Raw genomic sequence first — 21,269 nt, forward strand, 5'->3', positions numbered from 1 at the left:
TGAAATGTGGGCTCAGTATTGCCTGACCTTCTGATTTTAAAGGAGAAAATAAATTTTATTTTAATCTCCTCATTTTATATGTGCACTCTAAAATTAAAAAACAAAAACAAAAACCAGCACTAATGAGCCATAGAGGGCATGTGTCCAGGCAGGATTTGTTCCCTGGTGCCGTTTTGTCCCTTTGGCAGCTAAGAGAGTGTCTTAATTTGGTGAAGAAGTTGCAAGAGCTCTGAAAGGGGTTGCCCTGGGAGTGTAGAGGCCATATAGCAGGCAGACCTGGCATGGGTTTCACCCTATGCTCTCCCTTTCCGCTTGCTGAGGGACTGCGTGTGAGCTTTGCTGCTCTTACGGAAAACACGTTGCTCTCTGTATTTCTCTCCTACGGTAAGAGGGCCTGGGGATGCTGAGCCCTCTTCAGGGCACCAGGAGCAGAGTGAGGCTGAGTAGAGGTGGGGCAAGATTGGTTTCACTGCAGGGGTGGAAGCCTCGGTGTCACCTGAGCATCGAGACTCGCAAATATCTTAGGATCTGGGAGAAAATGGCACAGAGGCAGAGCTGCCAGAACCAAGAATGGGAAGTGGGAGCAGAAGGTGCTCAAGAGGTACTCAACGGGGCTTTGCTTATGTGCGTGTGGAGGGAGCTATTGAACTAGCTAGCCTGGCCTGGACAGTTATTGACGATTGACCCAAAGAAGTCATCTAGGCTGAATTTCCTCAAAACCCCATATCCTCTCTCCATTTACACCCTTTGGTGATAACTGCATGTTCTTCAGGAGCAGGAACATTACTCAGTATGCATTGATAATGTCATCTGGAATTATGGCTTAGACAAGACATGTTGCTGTGATTCCAGAACAAGGCCTCAGCCTTTGGAATTCCTGATCATATTCCCCATCATTCCCATGATCACTATGCTGGATGTGCTTGGGTTGATGGGGCTGGTAATTTGTACTCTCTTCTTTATTTGATGAACTGATTGAGAAATAAAGGCCTTTCAGGGTTCAAAATCTCAACTTTATTCCTGGTGGAGCTGGACCAAGATTGCAGCTGGGCCTGTGGCCAAATGGTCTTCCTCATATCTTCCCTTTCCTCCCAGAATTTTAACTTGTACTCACCCCATCCCAGGCGACCTGCCAGGTAGTTGCCTCTGTGTCGCTCACCACTGTGTCGCTCACCACGTGTCCTGAGAACGAGATCCAGGTAAAGGCTGAGAGGGCCAGTTGGGTGAGGACGGTGATGCGGGCTTCTTTGGCCCTGCTCGATGAAGTGGTGGTTCTCAGGATGGTCCCCAGCCGAGCAGCATCAGCCGCAGCTCACAACTTGTTAGAATTGCAGATCTGTGGTCTCTAGCCTACACAAACAATCAGACCCTGGAGGGTAGGGCCTAGAAGTCTATGTTTTGACAAGCCCTCCTTGTGATTCTGTTACAATTAAAGTTTGAGCACCATTGCAGTAGAGGAATGAGGTTCACTGGACCTAAGACACTTACCTCTCGCCATTGAGATAAGTGAGTTCCCCTCCTTTGGGGGAGAGTAAGAAAGGGGTGTAGAGAGAGAGGCCCAAGGTGCTGTGTTAGCAGCAGGCCTTTGTGGAAACCAAGGAGAATGGTTTTCCCCAGCAGATAATCCTGGCCCCTCTAGGAGACTAGAGCCTGAGAAGGACCAGCAGGTGCAAACATGAAGACTTGCTTTAAATGCCTCTTTTCTCGTTTGTTAATATTTCCTATTATAAAGGATCAAGGAGAGAAAAGGGAATGATGAAGGAATGAATGCAGGCAGAGACGAGGAACACCTACAGATTTAGAAAGAAAATAATGAAACAGGTATTGCATTCCTTCCTGCATCATTCTTTATAATTAATTAAGCACAGGTTTTATATTTCATTAAATTTTTAGTCTGATTATTTTTCTAGTTGTGACCTGAACGACATACCATTTGACTGTGACAGGATCACCTGCCAGCAGTATGGACTCGGCGACGCTGTGCTGTTTGCTTCCTGTTTGTGTCTAAGCAGTTTCAATTGTTTAACTGTATATTGTTCAGTGACATCATTGATGTCCTTCACAGTCACCTGGCAGTCAAGACTATTTCACTTGCTTTGTACCTTTAGCAAGTAATTCAGTTTCACTTTCAGCTTTCCTCAAATCATAATGGAGGCCTTGTTAACCACCAAAACGCTCCGTAATGCAAGGACTGGTTTCAACCATCCATATAGTTGGCATTTCATATTCTAAGGTGAAAAAAAATAAATTTCCTAAATGCTTCTGCTTGGGGAAAATGTCTTTTTGCTTCAGACAATCTTTCTAGAGGTCTAGAGTACAACTGTGCCTCCTTGGGTATATACAGGCTCAAAGACATATGGATATTCTGGTTTCTTTTATTTTCCCCACACCACAACCTCTTATAAACATACTCAATTCCAATGCAGTCCAGAGTAGAAGCTTATTTCCATTTATTTCCAGATTTTGTTACCATGATGAAAAATGCTAGAGAATTCAAACTATGCTTATAAATATGTTGCTGTGACTTAATAAAAAAATAGCATTGTGGTGGTAATAATCATAGTAACTATGAGCATTTCATAATGTATATAAACATCAAATCACTATGTTGTACACATGAAAATAATTTAGTATTGTACATCTCAACAATACTTGAATTAAAAAAATTACAGTATGAATAGTTTGTTACCTATTAACATATTGAATAGTTAATTTGTTTGAAGAACTGTGCCAAATTTGCGTAACACCCATGGGTGAATAGGTCTTGTCATTCCCTTTATACAGATGAGGAAACTGAGGTACAGAGAACTTATGTGACTTGCCCAGAACCTGTCAGTAAGAGGCAAGAGTAGCATCAAATCCAGCTCAGTTTATATCAAAACTATACCTGTCAGAGTCTAGCTTAGTAGAAGGGCCAGCTCCTGACCTAACTCCTGACAGGGATTGCATTTGGGTCTTGGTCAGAATTAGCGTGGTCTCGGGTGGTTGGTGGGAAAAGTGGGGAATGCTTAAGTAGTATTAGTCATTCATTAGGGGACAAAGTTCAGAAATTCTTAATTTTTTTAAGAATTTTTTTTACACTGTTCAGATTCCTCGGCCCTACCCTAAACCTTCTGAATGTGAATCATTAGGGATGGGGCCCAAGAATCCTCATTTAAAATACACCCCCTGGGTTGATCTGATGACTGCTGGTGAGAGCCACCACACTAATTGCTGGCTGGCATTTAATGACTACCACAGTTACCCTGGGCACCCCCACCCACGTGTCGGCAGGTTTAGTGCAAAGGGTGCCCCTGCTCAGCATTATTGGCAGGATCTTGAATATTTAAATTGTTGCAGTGTTGGTTTTTTTTTTTTTTTGTTAGTGAAGTTGCATTTTTTTTTTGAGAGAGAGCATCTCTAATATTTATTGATAAAATGGTTGTTAACAATAAAATTCAGTATAGGGGGGTCAATGCTCAATGTACAATCATTAATCTATCTCAAGCCTAATTCTCATCAGTCTCCAATCTTCTGAAGCATAACGAACAAGTTCTTACATGGTGAACGAATTCTTACATAGTGAATAAATTCTTACATGGTGAACAGTACAAGGGCATTCATCACAGAAACTTTCGGTTTTGATCACGCATTATGAACTATAAACAATCAGGTCAAATATGAATATTCGTTTGATTTTTATACTTGATTTGTATGTTGATCCCACATTTCTCCCTTTATTATTATTATTATTTTTATTTTTAATAAAATGCTGAAGTGGTAGGTAGATGCAAGATAAAGGTAGAAAATATAGTTTAGTGCTGTAAGAGGGCAAATGTAGATGATCAGGTGTGTGCCTATGGACTAAGTATTAATCCAAGCTAGACAAGGGCAGCAAAACATCCACGGATGCAGAAGATTTCTCTCAAAGCAGGGGGGATGAGGTTCTGAGCCTCACCTCTGCTGATCCCCAGTTTCTCACCTGATGGCCCCCCTGCGACTGTGCCTGTCTTAGGTTGTTCCTCCCTTGAGGAATCTTACCCGTCTCTGGCTAACCAGTCATCTTCCGGGGCCATACAGGGAAATGTAAAGTTGGTAAGTGAGAGAGAAGCCATATTGTTTGCAAAGGTTAGCTTTTTACTTCTTTGCAGATTTATGCCCTGTGGCTTCTATGCCCAGCACTTGTCTCGAGGTATCTTTACCACCTAGAGGAATTATGATGCTCGGTAAATTCGATATGAGGCACGAATTCTATTTAAGGGTTGTAATTAGGAAGAAAGAAGAAAAGCTACAGATGTAGCATATGGAAGGAAACATGGGAGGATTGATTATTTCTTTGACATATCTTCTTGTAGAGTACCTTAAGTATGTATAGGTTTTAAACTACTAACTAATTTGCACACACATATTAACATAATAGGAATACGGTGACATAAACAAAGCAAATCTATAATTACCATCCATCTCCAGTGAAGCCAAGAAAACCATTTAGGCACCCTAGGCATTTGTGAAAATTTGTCTATGATATGATGGATATTTTCCTACTGTACTTGAACAGTCTGAGAAAAATCAGACAAATTAAAGCAACCCATTTCTGGGATCTGTTCACCTCCCATATGTTCTTTTAACCGTAGATAGTCTATAGTCATAAGATTTTGGAGAGCTACAACTTGCACCCCTCCCAACTCCTGGTTGAGTTCCAACAGTACAGATCCGGTCAAATTCGTTGTCTCACTGTATGCACATGCCAGCCTAGACATCTCCCTCCTCATTCCAATGGCAAGTCCAGGAAACGGTGGGGTGGACGCAGCCACCACCGCAGCATCGCCCGGATCCCTGTGGAGGCTTTTTGATGATCATCCCCCGGCACAAGTCCTCCAGAGAGTGCTGATGCCGGAAACTCCTCCTCATATCGTATCTTAGTTCATTTTCTGGGTATCCAAGCTAGGCCTTGATCTTCTGCATAGAAACAAACAGACCCTTTGCCCACACTTTGACATGCCCTCTATACCACTGTGCAGAACTCATTGGAGGTCAGCACACAGGGACTGCTTTTTTTTTTTTTTATTAAGAGAAAGGAATATTATCAGAAAAGAGTATCTCCATAGCTGATCATCTGACACCCTTTAAGTGATCAACATTAAGGATATTTAAAGCATGCGTTGATCTTTGATTTACCAATAGTTTTATCCTATCAAGGAGTAATCCCCCTTTTCTTTCTTTCTTTCTTTCTTTTTTTTTTTTTAATCTTTAATCTACACTTACATGAAGAGTACTATGTTTACTATGCTCTCCCCTATATCAGGTCCCCCCTAACAACCACATTACGGTTACTGTCCATCAGCTTAGCAAAATGTTGTAGAATCCCTACTTGTCCTCTCTGTGTTGTGCAGCCCACCCTCCCCTTTCTCCCTCCCCCCACCATGCATGCTAATCTTAATACCCCCCTTCTTCTTCCCCCCCCTTATCCCTCCCTGCCCACCCATCCTCCCCAGTTCCTTTCCCTTTGGTACCTGTTAGTCCATTTTTGGGTTCTGTAATTCCGCTGCTGTTTTGTTCCTTCAGTTTTTCCTTTGTTCTTATACTCCTCAGATGAGTGAAATCATTTGGTATTTCTCTTTCTCCTCTTGGCTTATTTCACTGAGCATAATACTCTCCAGCTCCATCCATGTTGCTGCAAATGGTTGGATTTTTCCACTTCTTATGGCTGAGTAGTATTCCATTGTGTATATGTACCACATCTTCTTTATCCATTCATCTACCGATGGACATTTAGGTTGCTTCCAATTCTTGGCTATTGTAAATAGTGCTGCAATAAACATAGGGGTGCATCTGTCTTTCTCAAACTTGATTGCTGCGTTCTTAGGGTAAATTCCTAGGAGTGGAATTCCTGGGTCAAATGGTAGGTCTGTTTTGAGCATTTTGATGAACCTCCAAACTGCTTTCCACAATGGTTGAACTAATCTACATTCCCACCAGCAGTGTAGGAGGGTTCCCCTTTCTCCACAGCCTCGCCAACATTTGTTGTTGTTTGTCTTTTGGATGGCAGCTATCCTTACTGGTGTGAGGTGATACCTCATTGTAGTTTTAATTTGCATTTCTCTGATAATTAGCGATGTGGAGCATCTTTTCATGTGTCTCTTGGCCATCTGTATTTCTTTTTTAGAGAACTGTCTGTTCAGTTCCTCTGCCCATTTTTTAATTGGGTTATTTGTTTTTTGTTTGTTGAGGCATGTGAGCTCTTTATATATTCTGGATGTCAAGCCTTTATCAGATCTGTCATTTTCAAATATATTCTCCCATACTGTAGGGTTCCTTTTTGTTCTATTGATGGTGTCTTTCGCTGTACAAAAGCCATTCAGCTTAATGTAGTCCCACTTGCTCATTTTTGCTGTTGTTTTCCTTGCCCAGGGAGATATGTTCAAGAAGAGGTCACTCATGTTTATGTCTAAGAGGTTTTTGCCTATGTTTTTTTCCAAGAGTTTAATGGTTTCATGACTTACATTCAGGTCTTTGATCCATTTTGAGTTTACCTTTGTATATGGGGTTAGACAATGGTCCAGTTTCATTCTCCTACACATAGCTGTCCAGTTTTGCCAACACCATCTGTTGAAGAGACTGTCATTTTGCCATTGTATGTCCATGGCTCCTTTATCAAATATTAATTGACCATATTGTTGCAGTGTTTTTAAAAAAATCAGAAAATAACCACACAGGATTCATTTTTTAAAAGGATATTTGGGGCAGATAATTGGCTTTTCCTGTGAAGTGAAGTCTGGGGGAGTGTGGACTCAGACATGGCAGATGTAGGCTTTAGTTAGGAGATTAGCAGAATTCTACGCAACAGCAGCAGGGTCACAAACATTCATAAATGGACCTCCTTGAAATGATGGAATTTCAAATGCAAGAAACATTAATGGTCACTTCATTCAATTTTCAATGGAAGGGTTCCCAAGGCAACGGCATCTGCGCCCAGGAAATGTACTTTGAGCCTGTGTTCGAACAGGCTCAGTGAAGGGAGCTTCAGTGTGTTGGAGGTAGCCTGATCAGTGTGGACCACTTGGTCAATATCTTTTTCCTTATACTGATGCAGAAACATGTTCCTGGTATTTCTCTGCCTAATTGTCTGAGTTCTGCCATCCTGTGGCTGCACAGACTGAGAGTAAGCTTTTTTCCATATAGTTGCCTTTTTAATACTTAAAAATATGTGAGTGTATTTTTAACGATCATTGGGGTATAACTTAGAGATAGTAGACTTTAACCCATGGAGACAATTCTGTATGTTTTGACAGAAGTATACACACAATCACCACCAAGTCAGGATACAGAACGTGTTCATTACCCCAAAAAGTTTCCTTGTGTCCCTTTGCAGCCTGTCTCTCCTTCCTCTCCTATTCATTTGCTTTCTCCATAGATTAGTTTGCATTTCCTAGAATTTGCATGTAAATGGAATCATGCAATATGTACCTTTTTTTTTTTTCAGACTAGCTCACATACAAAACAGCTTTTTCTTTCACTTTATGAAGCAGTTTTATAATAGCCACTTTTCACTTTTATGGACCTATCATAAAAAGTGTTTAAGGTTTACTCTTCAGAGAAGTAACCATTCAGTGAAAATGGATTGTAGACTTTATAACTGAAACTATTCTTGTCTCACTAAAAAGTAGAATTGGACTATAATCTTTGAGGCACTGTCTAGCTTTAACCTGTGTAATTCTACATAACATTTCCAGTTACTATTCGAAGGTAATTTTTTACATTTGCTTGAAATTAGTCCACTGTCTGTAAAACAAAAAACAGTGAAAAAATTCAATAGGGTGTAGGGTTTGTTTTTTTTTAAGTTTAATACAATTTTCCTAGTCTTTCCTGTGTGTACTTAATTGCTTAATGATTTTTCATGTGGTTAAAACAAAGTGCCATTGCAAAATCAAAGTGGCAGAAGAATACTTACAGAAATAGTATAAGATCTCACAGGGCAGTCCCATTCCTTGGGAGGAAGACCTGCTTCAGTGGAATCTACAGGGTTAAAATGAATATCCTGGTATATATTTTTAGTTACAGTCATAATCAAACCAATGGTGATGACATCTACATTTTTGCCTCTTGATTTCTTTATAGTTCCAAACCACACCCATGTTACAAATTGTCCTTTCTACTTGAGACCAAGTTCTTTTGAGATTAAAATCGGTAATAGTAAGCAGAACGCTTTAGTGTGGCCATTGCTTGTTTCCTTGGGTCAAACACTGACTTTGGCAGAGGATTATTTGAGGAGAGACACAGTTTAGAGAAACTGAGTTTTAAATCTTCTGAATTGCTTTCTGGACCGCCAAGTCTTGGGTGTTAATAAGACCAACAGAAGCAGGTATGCAAAAATTTCCCTTATGTAAATAGCAATAATCTAGCCTCAGAGACTGGAGTCACTTCTTCATATGTTTATTAAATTGGTATAAGCCCCTCATGGCTTTTTGTTTTGTTTTGTTTTTAAGTGACTTCTTGCATTAGGATTCTGGGTGGCTTTGCATAATCAATGCAAATAGTAATCACTATTAGTGAGGGTCACATAATTCTTAATTCTCTCTTAATTTTTCCTTTTTGAAAACTATTTCTTCCTTAAGCAATACTTGTTAGGTACGAAAGGACTATTGGTTTATTCAAGATTGGATTTTAAAAAACTAAGTTCATAATTTTTGATTTGGCTTTATTTTCCCTTTATAAGTGTATACACATTCTTAGGAAAATGCTAAGGTGACTGAATATACTCCTTCTGTGTTATCTGGAATGTGTATGTAGTACTGCATCAAAGCCTGATTCTTTCATCCAGTGAACTAGCTCTTCTAGTCTGTAGTTTAATCATAGATAAGCAAAACTGTTCTTTTTTCTAAAGGAACTACACAGATACATAAAACAAATGGCAATAGAAGATATTGCAAGTGCTAGGGACGTGGTAAGATTATATGGAGTCTAGAGTCTGGAGAAAGTATCTTAGTTGAAATAAGTTCTTTACCATTATTTTTGCTTTTCTGCATTGTTAAGTACCAAAATGTGCTTGGACATAGTTCTCTTTCATTAAAAGCTTTTTTTTTCATTGTTTCATTGAATTTGGGAAGAGACTGAAGGCTTTCAGAAAGAGAGTTTCCTTCTAAATACTGTACAAATAAGCATGCAGCCTTTCACTGTGACCATTTTTTATGGTTTCTCAAGTTGGCTAAAGAACCTTATGTCTTTACAGTCCTGAAACTGTAGCAGCCTTACTTTAACTCTTTTCTTAGCAAAGCAAAAAATGAGCGAGCAGTTCCCAGCCATGTAAAGCTGAGAAGGTCTTGAATGATGCATGTCCAGGAAACTTGGATACTGATACTGATGGCAATTTGCATAGATCTTGGTGCCAAAGAATTAAAGTCTCTTTTGTTTTCTTAAAAGAGGCTCGCTTTTAAAAAGTTGAGTACGTTTCCTTTTGTGCAGTGACCTGAGCTCTCAAACTAAAATAGGAAGTTAAGACTTACCTGCTCAGCTTTTTGAAGCAGTCAACCATTTACATTTATTGGTATGCGTCATAGAATAGAGTTACTCTGTGGCTCTTCTTAGAGAAGTGAACATATTATGACCAATTTTTTCTGGAAGTGAATGTGATGGACAAATTTCACACACCTCTTAAAAAAAAAAAACCCTTTATAAAGGCTTTCTTAGGAGCCAGAATTCTCTTCCCTGTATTATACTCTAAGCCCAACAAAACCTCTGCCCTGTGCCAGGCCTTTGATAATGAACCAGCCAAATGCTCAATTGTGTGCTTGCAGAGGAGGGGGATAACATTCCTTTATGATCCTCAGTTTAGATCAGCTTACTGCCCAAAGCATGATATTTGATTACCCTTATTATGTTACTTTGCGTAGTTACAAATGTTACTAATGGTGTGGCCTTATCTCGCCATTTAAAAAGTCCATGTTCACGCCGACTTACATTTGGTGCTGTAAAAGGGCGTATTGCTAAGGACCCCAGAGTAATATGAGCGTGTGGAGGATGGAGCAGCACTTGGGGTTAGGTGTGCACTGTAAGCACCTGTATCTTCAAATTCTGAATATATTACACTGAGTGCTTTTTTTTCTTCTAAGTGCTGATTTTATCTCTAACATTCAGTGTGTCTGGGCCTGAACTGCTTCAAGAATTATAAAAGTTTTGGGCCTTTTCTGAATATCCTTCTGCTGGAATTGAGGTTTTTAGGGTTCCTTCTCTTTTCTTCCAAACACAACCCATTTCTCAGTCTGGCAGCACAGAAGAAATGCAGTCATTAACACAGTAGCAGCAAATGGTGGAAAGAATTCCTATCCTATTTTGTGGTGGATAGAAACCCTATATCCTATCCTATTCCTATCCTGTTTTACCTTACCCCCTTACCTATTTCAGCAGAAGTGGGAAGTTGAGCTCTTTCTCCCAGAAACAGTGGCTCCCATGTTTTAAATTTATTATTCAAGTGCTGCTTAATATATATCTTATGTGTATTAGAGCAGTGGAAGATGAAATCTGAAAGAATAATATGATTTTTAAGAATATGTTGTGAATTTGAAGTGTTTTATAATATCTTTACCTAACATCTCAAAGTACAGTACACACAGTCTATTGCCAGTGACTGTAAAACTTTATTTTACATAGTCTTGGTGATTTTGAACTTTTTGTCTTGATTGTCACATTTGCCTCTGTTTTATTTTCTGATGTAGCTGGCAAAGACTCATTAGGAGTGGAGGTGGCAGCTCCTCTATTTTCTTAATGCTTGGATGAGTAGTGTATTTTCAGCACCCAGTTTCTTTGCAGGCATCATTTAAAGCTACTTACCCATTTAGTGAAGAGAGGTTTAATATCTGCCAGGGCATATAGTCCAGTAACCCACTCAGCCAGGCACACATAAACGTAAGGCAGTGATCGAAAGAGTCCAGCCTCTGCTTTGTGGAGTGTCTACTCCTCTCCTGGGATATCCCTTGAAATTCTTTCTTTTGTGACCTGGGATCATCTGTCATAAGGATCAATGAAGGGTGCTAGCAAAAATACAGATGTTAAGTATTTGTAAATTCCATATCATTCCTTAATGTTTCTTCCTAGTATTACTTACTGCTCTTCAGTGGAGACTTGTTCTTGGTGACTCTGTTGTCTTCTGAGGAACCAAGGATATGGCCACAGTTTTCTCATCTGTACTAGAGGAGGTTGGACTGGGTGACTTGTGAGGGTTTTGTCTGAGATTTTTATGCTTTTTAGTTTTCTGGTGTTTTTTTTTTATTAGTACATGCCTATTAACTCATCCTTTTAAGTAGCTAACTCCCATTGTTTGGAAGTTTCTATAAGGAACAATTTTCATAAAAAAAGACTGACATAGTAGGATATGCCTTAGAAGTCAAGATTTTTGAAATATGTTACATCCCAAACCACGACTTTAAAGGTCAGTTGCCTTATTCTACAGGGCCCACCCAGCTTAACCATTATTCTCTCAGGAAAATCTTTATCAGACCTATTTTTGAAATATTTGCTTCCTCTTTTTCCTCCCATATAATTCCATTTATACATTTTTATCAATAGACATGAATCATGATTATATATGTACATGTTTGTCTTTCATGAGACACATTTATTGCTCAGTTTTATATCAGCAATTCTTGCTGATTAACTGATTGTTTTCCACTGAAAATGTTGAAGAATGCCACTGAGAACATGTTCTTCAAGAAATTATTTTAAAATGTTTTCTTTCAAAGTAAAGTTTTTGGGAAAACCTGGGCTGGAGTTCTTCACCTGGAGTCTGTAGAACTCTATGCGGTCCCTGAATGGGCTTGAAGGTGGAGTGTGCATCTGCAAACTCCCTGAAATCATATGCATAATTTAGATCTTTGGGCATTTTTCTGGGTGGAGGACCTGTAGCTTTTTATCAAAAAGGCTAAAAATCAAAAGACCTTTAAGAATCAATGCCACAGGGAAAATATAGGCATTTCAAATATAAACTATTCATATAAATTTGTTTATTTTCCAATCTGATTTTTCGCTTTTGTATGTTTTCAGCTTTCTGCCACATTTTGGGACCATACTACACAAACCAGCAGTAGTAGTAACAATCCTTAATATTATACCTCTGAAAACACCATGCTTCGTTTCCTATGTACTCATGAGATTAACTTGCTTATCAGTGATAGTTCTAGAATATATAAGTACATATTTTACTTCTTAGGAAAAAAGGGAGAATTGGGGGTTAAATTAGAATTAAGAAAGTAAAAATAACTACATACATTATTGTTTGTAAATCTCTATATTAAGTCATCTAATTTTGATGTCTACATAAAAGAGGCTCAGATCTCTCCCTTGAATATCATGTGAAAACATGATTCCTCGGTTTCCTTGACATCCTATTTTATGTCTTCATTGCTCTTGCACATTCAAGAGTCAGTGTGGTTTATTGAAAGGAATATGAGACAAAAAACTGACACATAATGAAAATAGTACTAGTTTTCATTTACCAGCAGATGACATGGGCTGCAGGTTGACCTCTCTGAGTCTGTTTCCTCATATGTAAAATGGGTATAAAATAATAAGAGGAAATAGATAATACTGTCATATTAATATTAACATAAATGTATAATATTTATATATTTCTATAATTATAACAAAATTATTCTCAGTTCCGTTTAACTGACTGGATTGATGTGAGTCAAATGTGATAATGTATGTGAAAGTTTTATAAATTAGAAATTACTTAAGTGTTAGATGTATTTTCTCCTGATAATGACGTGTTCCTCACAATGTCATGGTGGTCTACTTTAGTCTTTGGTTTTAGGCCACCATGAAGAATCAGTTTCAAACTTATTTTTGCTTTCACAAAGTTTAGGTCATTATTTTTAGCTAAGAATAAAGTCTCTAGTGAATTTGCCTGAAATGCTTATAATAGCTGAATAAACAGACTTACAGGAAAAATCCGTCACATTAAATCACATAAACAAAAAACACTGGATCAGCCAATTAATGTTATTATAAGGCACTGAAATTAACAAAAGTAAAATTTTCTAAGGTTGCGAAAGTTGGGTAAGGGCCAATCTAACTCTGTGAGCAGAATGATTAAACTCTCCTGTGGCAGGTCCAGAGTACTTTCCTGGGCCCAGCCTTATATGGAATAGTAGACACATGGACCTTGACACCATTGTTTGAATTATACAACTCTAGTGCTTACGCGCTGAGTGGTATTGGGCAAGTTATTTAACCTTAGTGATCTTGAGTTTCTTTATCAGTAAAAATAGATGTAACTTCTGCCTTTGGGGGTTGTTTTAAAGATTATAGATAATTTATATAAACTGTCTGGAACATAGTAGATTCTCTTCATACTATAGATAGTATAAGTTTTGAAAAAAAATACCCTATTAATTCCATGTTTGTGCATTCTTGTGTGCAGCCTTCCATTGAAATGTTAGCATTAGGGGACATGCTATGTAATTTGCTTTAAAAACAGGATTTCTGCTATATTTTCTTTTTATTAAGGTGTCATTGATATACACCCTTATGAAGGTTTCACATGAAAAACATTGTGGTTACTACATTCACCCATATTATCAAGTCCCACCCCATTGCAGTCACTGTCCATCAGTGTAGTAAGATGCCACAGAGTCACTACTTGTCTTCTCTGTGCTATACTGTCTTCTCCGTGACCCCCCACAAAGCATGTGTGCCAATCATAATAGTCCTCAATCCCCTTCTCCCTCCCTTCCCACTCACCCTTTCCCACCCCTCCCCTTGGGTAACCTCTAGACCTTTCTTGGATTTCCATTTTTAATTTTTTGAGGAACCTCCATACTGCTTTCCACAATGGTTGAACTAATTTAAATTCCCACCAGCATTGTAGGAGGGTTCCCCTTTCTCCGCATCCTTGCCAACATTTGTTGTTCCTTGTCTTTTGGATTTTGGCCATCCTAACTGGTGTGAGGTGATATCTCATTGTGGTTTTAATTTGCATTTCCCTGATAATTAGCAATGTGGAGCATCTTTTCATGTGCCTGTTGGCTATCTGAATTTCTTCATTGAAGAAATGTCTATTCTATATCCTCTGCCCATTTTTTAATGAGGTTATTTGCTTTTTGAGTGTTAAGGCATGGGAGTTCTTTATATACTTTGGATGTTAAGCCCTTTTGGGATATATTGTTTACAAATATATTCTCCCATAGTGTAGGATGCCTTTTTATTCTGCTGATGGTGTCCTTTGCTGTTTAGTTTACAGTGTGGAGTTTCCTCAAAAAACTAAAAATAGAAATACCATTTGACCCAGTAATTCCAATCCTAGTTATTTACCCAAAGAGAGCAAGATCTCAGATTCAAAAAGACATATGCACCCCTATGTTTACTGCAGCACTATTTACAGTAAGCTTTTTAGTTTGATGTAGTCGCTTTGTTCATTTTTACTTTTGTTTCCCTTGCCCAAGGAGATGCATTCACAAAAAAGTTGCTCATGTTTATATTCAAGAGGTTTTTGCCTGTATTTTCTTTTTTTTAAATTAATTAATTTGGTGTCATTAATATACAGTTACATGAGCAACATTGTGGTTACTAGATTCCCCCCATTATCAATACCCCATTACAGTCACTGTCCATAATCATAGTAAGATGCTATAGAGTCACTACTTGTCTTCTCTGTGCTATACTGCCTTCACTGTGTCCCCCCCTACATTATGTGTGCGAATCGTAATGCCCCTTATTCCTCTTCTCCCTCCCTTCCCACCCATCCTCCCCAGTCCCTTTCCCTTTGGCAACTGTTAGTCCATTTTTGGGTTCTGTGAGTCTGCTGCTGTTTTGTTCCTTCAGTTTTTGCTTTGTTCTTATATTCCACAGATGAGTGAGATTATTTGGTACTTGTCTTTCTACGCCTGGCATATTTCACTGAGCATAATACCCTCTAACTCCATCCATGTTGTTACAAATGGTAGGATTTGTTTTCTTCTTATGGCTGAATAATATTCCATTGTGTATATGTACCACCTCTTCTTTATCCATTCATCTCCTGATGGACACTTACGTTGCTTCCACTTCTTGGCTATTGTAAACAGTGCTGTGATAAACATAGGGATGCATATGTCTTTTTCAAACTGGGCTCTTGCATTCTTAGGGTAAATTCCTAGGAGTGGAATTCCTGGGTCAAATGGTATTTCTATTTTGAGCTTTTTGAGGAACCTCCATACTGCTTTCCACAATGGTTGAACTAGTTTACATTCCCACCAGCAGTGTAGGAGGGTTCTCCTTTCTCTGCATCCTCGCCAGCATTTTTTGTTCTTAGTTTTTTCAATGCTGGCCATCCTTAGTGGTGTGAGGTGGTATCTCATTGTGGTTTTAATTTGCATTTCTCTGATAATTAGTGATGTGGAGCATCTTTTCATGTGCCTGTTGGCCATCTGAATTTTTTCTTTGGAGAAGTGTCTGTTCATATCCTCTGCCTGTTTTTTTAATAGGGTTATTTGCCTTTTCAGTGTTGAGGCATCTGAGTTCTTTATATAATTTGGATGTTAACCCCCTGTCAGATATGTCATTGACAAATATATTCTCCCATACTGTAGGATGCCTTTTTCTGTTCTGTTGATGGTGTCCTTTGCTGTACAGAAGCTTTTCAGGATGATGTAGTCCCATTTGTTCATTTTTTATTTTGTTTCCCTTGCCCGAGGAGATGTATTCAGGAAAAAAGTTGCTCATGTTTATATTCAAGATATTTTTGCCTGTGTTTTTTTCTGAGAGTTTTATGGTTTCATGACTTATATTCAGGTCTTTAATCCATTTCGAGTTTACTTTTGTGTATGGGGTTAGAATATAATCCAGTTTCATTCTCTTACATGTAGCTGTCCAGTTTTGCCAACACCAGTTGTTGAAGAGGCTGTCATTTCTCCATTGTATAGCCATTGCTCCCTTATCATATATTAATTGACCATACATGCTTGAGTTTATATCTGGGCTCTCTGTTCTGTTCACCGATCTATTACTGTGCTTTTGTAGTAGAGTTTGAAGTTGGGGAGCGTAATCCCCCCAGCTTCATTCTTCCTTCTCAGAATTTCTTTGGCTATTCAGAGTCTTTTGTGATTCCATATGAATTTTAAAACTATTTGTTCTAGTTCAGTGAAGTATGCTGTTGGTATTTTAATAAGGATTACATTGAGTCTGTAGATTGCTTTAGGCAGGATGGCCATTTTGATAATATTAACTTTTCCTATCCATGAGCATGGGATGTATTTCCATTCTTCTTAAATTTCTCTCATGAGTGTCTGAATAGGTATTTCATTCTTTATGGTGCAAATTTAAATGGAATTGTTTTCCTGATTTCTCTTTCTGCTAGTTCATTATTAGTATTTAGGAATGCAACAGATTTCTGTGTATTGATTTTATATCCTGCAACTTTGCTGAATTCAGTTATTAGTTCTAGTAGCTTTGGGGTGGATTCTTTAGGGATTTTATGTACTATATCATGTCATCTGCAAACAGTAACAGTTTAACTTCTTTCTTACCAATCTGGATGCCTTTTATTTCTTTGTGTTATCTGATTGCCGTGGCTAGGACTTCCAGTACTATGTTGAATAAAAGTGGTGAGAGTGGGCACCCTTGTCTTGTTCCTGATCTTAGAGAAAAAGATTTCAGCTTCTCACTGTTAATTATGCTATTGTCTCTGGTTTTTTCATATATGGCCTTTATTATGTTGTTGAGGTACTTGCTCTCCCCATTTTGGTGAAGGTTTTTATTGTAAATGGATGTTGAATTTTGTCGAATGCTTTTTCAGCATCTATGGAGATGATCATACGATTTTTGTCCTTTTTATTGATGTGCTGTATGATATTGATGGATTTTTTAATATTGTACCTATACTTACATCCCTGAAATAAATCCCACTTGATCATGATGGATGATCTTTTTGATGTATTTTTGAATTTGGTTTGCTGGTATTTTATTGAGTATTTTTGCATCTATGTTCATCAGAGATATTGGTCTGTAATTTTCTTTTTTTGTGGTGTCTTTGCCTGGTTTTGGTATTAAAGTGATTTTGGCCTCATAAAATGAGTTTGGAAGTAGGCTCTCCTCTTCTACTTTTTGGAAAACTTTAAGAAGAATGGGTATCAGGTCTTCACTAAATGTTTGCTAAAATTCAGCAGTGAAGCCACCTGGTTCAGGACTTTTGTTCTTATGTAGTTTTTTGATTAACAATTCAATTTTTTTGCTGGTGTAATTGGTCTATTCAGATTTTCTGTTTCTTTCTGGGTCAGCCTTGGAAAGTTGTATTTTTCTAGGAAGTTGTCCATTTCTTCTAGGTTATCCACTTTGTTAGCATATAATTTTTCATAGTGTTCTCTAATAATTCTTTGTATTTCTGTGGTGTCCATAGTGATGTTCCCTTTCTCAATCAGATTCTGTTTATGTTTATAGACTCTCTTTTTTTATTGATAAGTCAGGCTATGGGTTCATCAATTTTGTTTATTTTCTCAAAGAACCAGCTCCTGGTTTCAATAATTCTTTCTATTGTTTTATTCTTCTTAATTTTATTTATTTCTTCTCTGATCTTTATTATGTCCCTCCTTCTACTGACTTTGGGCCTCATTTTTCTTCTTTTTCTAGTTTCATTAATTGTGAGTTTAGATTGTTCATTTGAGATTGCTCTTCTTTCTTGAGATAGGCCTGTATTGCTATGTACTTTCCTCCTAGAACTGCCTTCGCTGTGTCCCACAGAAGTTGGAGTGTTAAGCTATTGTTTTCATTTGTCTCTTTATATTGCTTGATCTCTGTGTTTATTTGGTCATTGATCCATTGATTATTTAGGAGAATGTTGTTAAGCCTCCATGTGTTTGTGGGCTTGTTCGTTTTCTTTACGTAATTTATTTCTAGTTTCATACCTTTGTGGTCTGAGAAGCTGGTTGGTAGAATTTGCCAAATTTCAATCTTTGTGAATTTACTGAGGCTCTTTTTGTGTCCTACTATATGACCTGTTCTTGAAAATGTTCCATGTGCACTTGAGAAGAATGTGTATCCTGCTGCTTTTGGGTGTAGAGTTCTGTAGATTTCTGTTAGGTCCATGTGTTCTAATGTGTTGTTCAGTGCCTCTTAGTCCTTATTTCCTGTCTGGTTGATCTGTCCTTTAGAGTGAGTGGAGTGTTGAAGTTTCCTAAAATGAATACATTGCATTCTATTTCCCCCTTTAATTCCATTAGTATTTGTTTCACAAATGTAGGTGCTCCTGTGTTCAGTGCATAGATATTTGTAATGGTTATATTCTCTTGTTGGACTGACCCCTTTATCATTATGTAATGTCATTCTTTGTCTCTTGATACTTTCTTTGTTTTGAAGTCTATTTTGTCTGATACGAGTACTGCAACTCCTGCTTTTTTCTCCTTATTGTTTGCATGAAATATGTTTTTCCATCCCTTCACTTTTAGTCTGTTTATGCCTTTGGGTTTGAAGTGAGTGTGTTGTAGGCAGCATATAGATGGGTCTTGTTTTTTATCCATTCAGTAACTCTATTTCTTTTGATTGGTGGTTCAGACCATTTACATTTAGGGTGATTATCAACAGGTATGTACTTATTGCCATTGCAGACTTTAGATTTGTGGTTACCAAAGGTTCAAAGATACTAACTTCTTTAGTATCTAACAGTCTAACAACTCATTTAGTCCTCTGTTTCAAACACAATCTAAAGGTTTTTTTTCTCCTTTTTCTTCCTCCTCCATTCTTTATATATTAGGTATCATATTGTGTACTCTTTGTGTATTCCTTTACTGAATTGGGTAGTTGATTTAGTTTTGTGTTTTGTTAGTAATTAATTGGTGTACTTCCTTTCCTGTGGTTTTATTTCCTCTGGTGACAGCTGTTTAGTCTTAGTACCACTTCCATGGATAGCAGTCCCTTCAAAATACACTGTAGATGCAATGTGGGAAGTAAATTCTTTCAACTTTTGCTAATCTGGAAATTGTTTAATTCCTACCTCAAATTTGATTGATAATCTTGCCGGATAGTTAAGGCCCTTCTGGTTCATTGCTTTAAATATATCATGCCACTCCCTTCTGGCCTGTGAGGTTTCTGTTGAGAAGTCTGATGATAGCCTGATGGGTTTTCCTTTGTATGTGATCTTTTTTCTCTCTCTGGCTGCTTTTTATACTCTGTCCTTGTCCTTGATTTTTGCCATTTGAATGAATATATGTCTTGGTGTTGTCTTCCTAGGGTCCCTTGTGCTCGGAGTCCTGTGCACCTCCATGGCCTGAAGACTATCTCCTTACTCAGATTGGGGAGGTTTTCATCAATTACCTCCTGAAAGACACATTCTATCCCCTTTTCTCTCTCTTCTTCTTCTGGTACTCCTATAATGTGAATATTGTTCCATTTGGATTAGTCACATAGTTCTCTTAATATTCTTTCATTCCTAGAGATCCTTTTTTCTCTGTGTGCCTCAGCTTCTTTGTATTCCTGTTCTCTAGTTTCTATTTCATTTACCATTTCCTCTACCTCATCTAATCTGCTTTTAAATCCCTCTGTCATATGTGTCATTTTGGATACTGTGTTTTTCAAAGTTTCTATCTCTTGAATTCTTCTTTGAGGTCTTGAATATTTTTCTGTAGCTCTGTGAGCATGTTTATAATTTTTGTTTGGAATCTTTTTCAGTAATATTGGTGAGTTCAGTTTCAATTGGCCCTCTTTCTGGTGTTTGTGGGATTTTCATTTGTACCAGGTTCTTTTGATGGTTCCTATTTGTAAAAATAACTTGGTGTAGGTGGCGCCCTAGTGCCCAAAAGCTCTACTCTGGAGCTGCTCAGCCCCTGGTGTGATGGCAGGTTTTGCAGGCAAGCAGTGCTGGTGCCTGCCAGTCAGGAGAAGCTCTTTCTTCCTTCCCAGTTGCGGTGCATACCTCCACTGCCAGGGCCAGTGGGCTGAGCACCCAGGGAGGAGCCTCTATAGTATTCCCTTGTAGCTGCTGTAGGCATGGCCGCCCTCTGGCTGGCCTCGTGCAGTGGCAGGGGCAGCAGGTTTGGGAGCGGTTGCTAGTAGGAGGATGGAGTGGCAGACTACTGCATATAGCAGTGGGAGGTTTGGAGCTATGTTCCCAGCCAGGGGCATAATGTACCTGAAGCTTCTCAAAGTTCCCAACCTACTGGGCTGAATGCCCTGGGACAATTTTGTCTACTTTTCCTTTCTCCTGAGCAGCAAACTCTGTGCAATCCTTGTCCCTTTAGCAGCCCTCTTGCTGTTGGGAAGTCTCTCAGACTGCCCACCTTTCTTTTGTCCCAGTGCAGTTGGTTGTGGGTACTTTTTCTCCCCAAGCGGCTGGAATCTCAGTGTTTCTAAGTATTCCACATCTCTTAGTTTCCAACCCTACTAATCTCCATAGCACCATGTAAGGTAGGTTCATGCTCCCAGAGCAGATCTCCAGGGCTGGGTGTTCAGCAGTCCTAGGCTTCCACCCCCTCCCTGCTCTGTTTCTCTTCCTTTCACTGATGAGCTGGGGTGGGGGAAGGGCTTGTGTCCTGCCAGAGCATGGCTTTGGTACTTTAGCCTTGTCTGTGAGGTCTGCTCTTTTCCCCAGATGTAGGCAGTCTGTCACAGCTTTTTTTGCTGTTGCTCTTTCTGGATTAATTTTATTTGCTATATTTTCATATTATATGTGGTTTTGGGAGGTGGTTTCTGTCTCACTTCTCATGCCGCCATATTTAAGCAAATGTGTGCTTTTTTTCTTAAAACCAAGTGAAGGTGAATGTTAGGTAAAATGCATTATGGATGGAAGGACCACTGTACAGTTACAGGATGTGCCCTCATGTAATATTATGCTGTTTAAACTTTCCTTCTTATGTTAAATTGTGAAACATGCAAAAGAATAGTGAGAATAATATAATAAACATTTTCTCTACTCAGGTTTAAGATATACAATAATTTACCATTTATTTTATGTATCAGCTTTGTTTTCTGTAAGAAATAAAACATTAGAGTTATGATTAAAGTCCTCCCTCATTTTCATTCTTTCCCTGAACAGCAATCCTAAAGTGCCATGTGTGTTAATTATTCTTCCTATCCATCTGTCTATATTTTTCCAGTAATAATATAAGTTGCTATTTTAAGTGCTTTACAGTTTTCACAAATGATATCCACTCTACACTTTTCTCATTTAACATATATTTCCAAGATTATCTCATGTTAATATAAATATATTCTTGTATTTTAAAACAGTTCATTTTAATGGTTGTATAGTATTGCATGAAGTGAATATAATTATCTAGTCACCTGCTATTGGAATTCAGGCTGTTTCCAAGTTTTTGATACTATGAATTGTG

At 38.3% G+C, this 21,269-nt stretch overlaps 1 protein-coding gene across 4 annotated transcripts in view; it reads left to right on the forward strand.

Moving 5' to 3' along the window:
* Positions 1-21,269, forward strand: part of PLS1 (plastin 1) — a 115,991-nt gene that overhangs the window by 16,922 nt on the left and 77,800 nt on the right. The window contains exon 1 of one of the 4 annotated variants that reach the window (XM_036996429.2): positions 8,191-8,341. The exons of the other annotated variants lie outside the window; for them this stretch is intronic. The gene's annotated coding sequence lies outside the window, so the exon portion shown is untranslated. Of the gene's footprint in view, positions 1-8,190; positions 8,342-21,269 lie in introns of those variants that run through there. 4 annotated transcript variants of the gene reach the window in all.

The sequence above is a fragment of the Manis javanica genome, chromosome 3, assembly GCF_040802235.1.
Source record: "Manis javanica isolate MJ-LG chromosome 3, MJ_LKY, whole genome shotgun sequence".
NCBI lineage: Eukaryota > Metazoa > Chordata > Mammalia > Pholidota > Manidae > Manis > Manis javanica.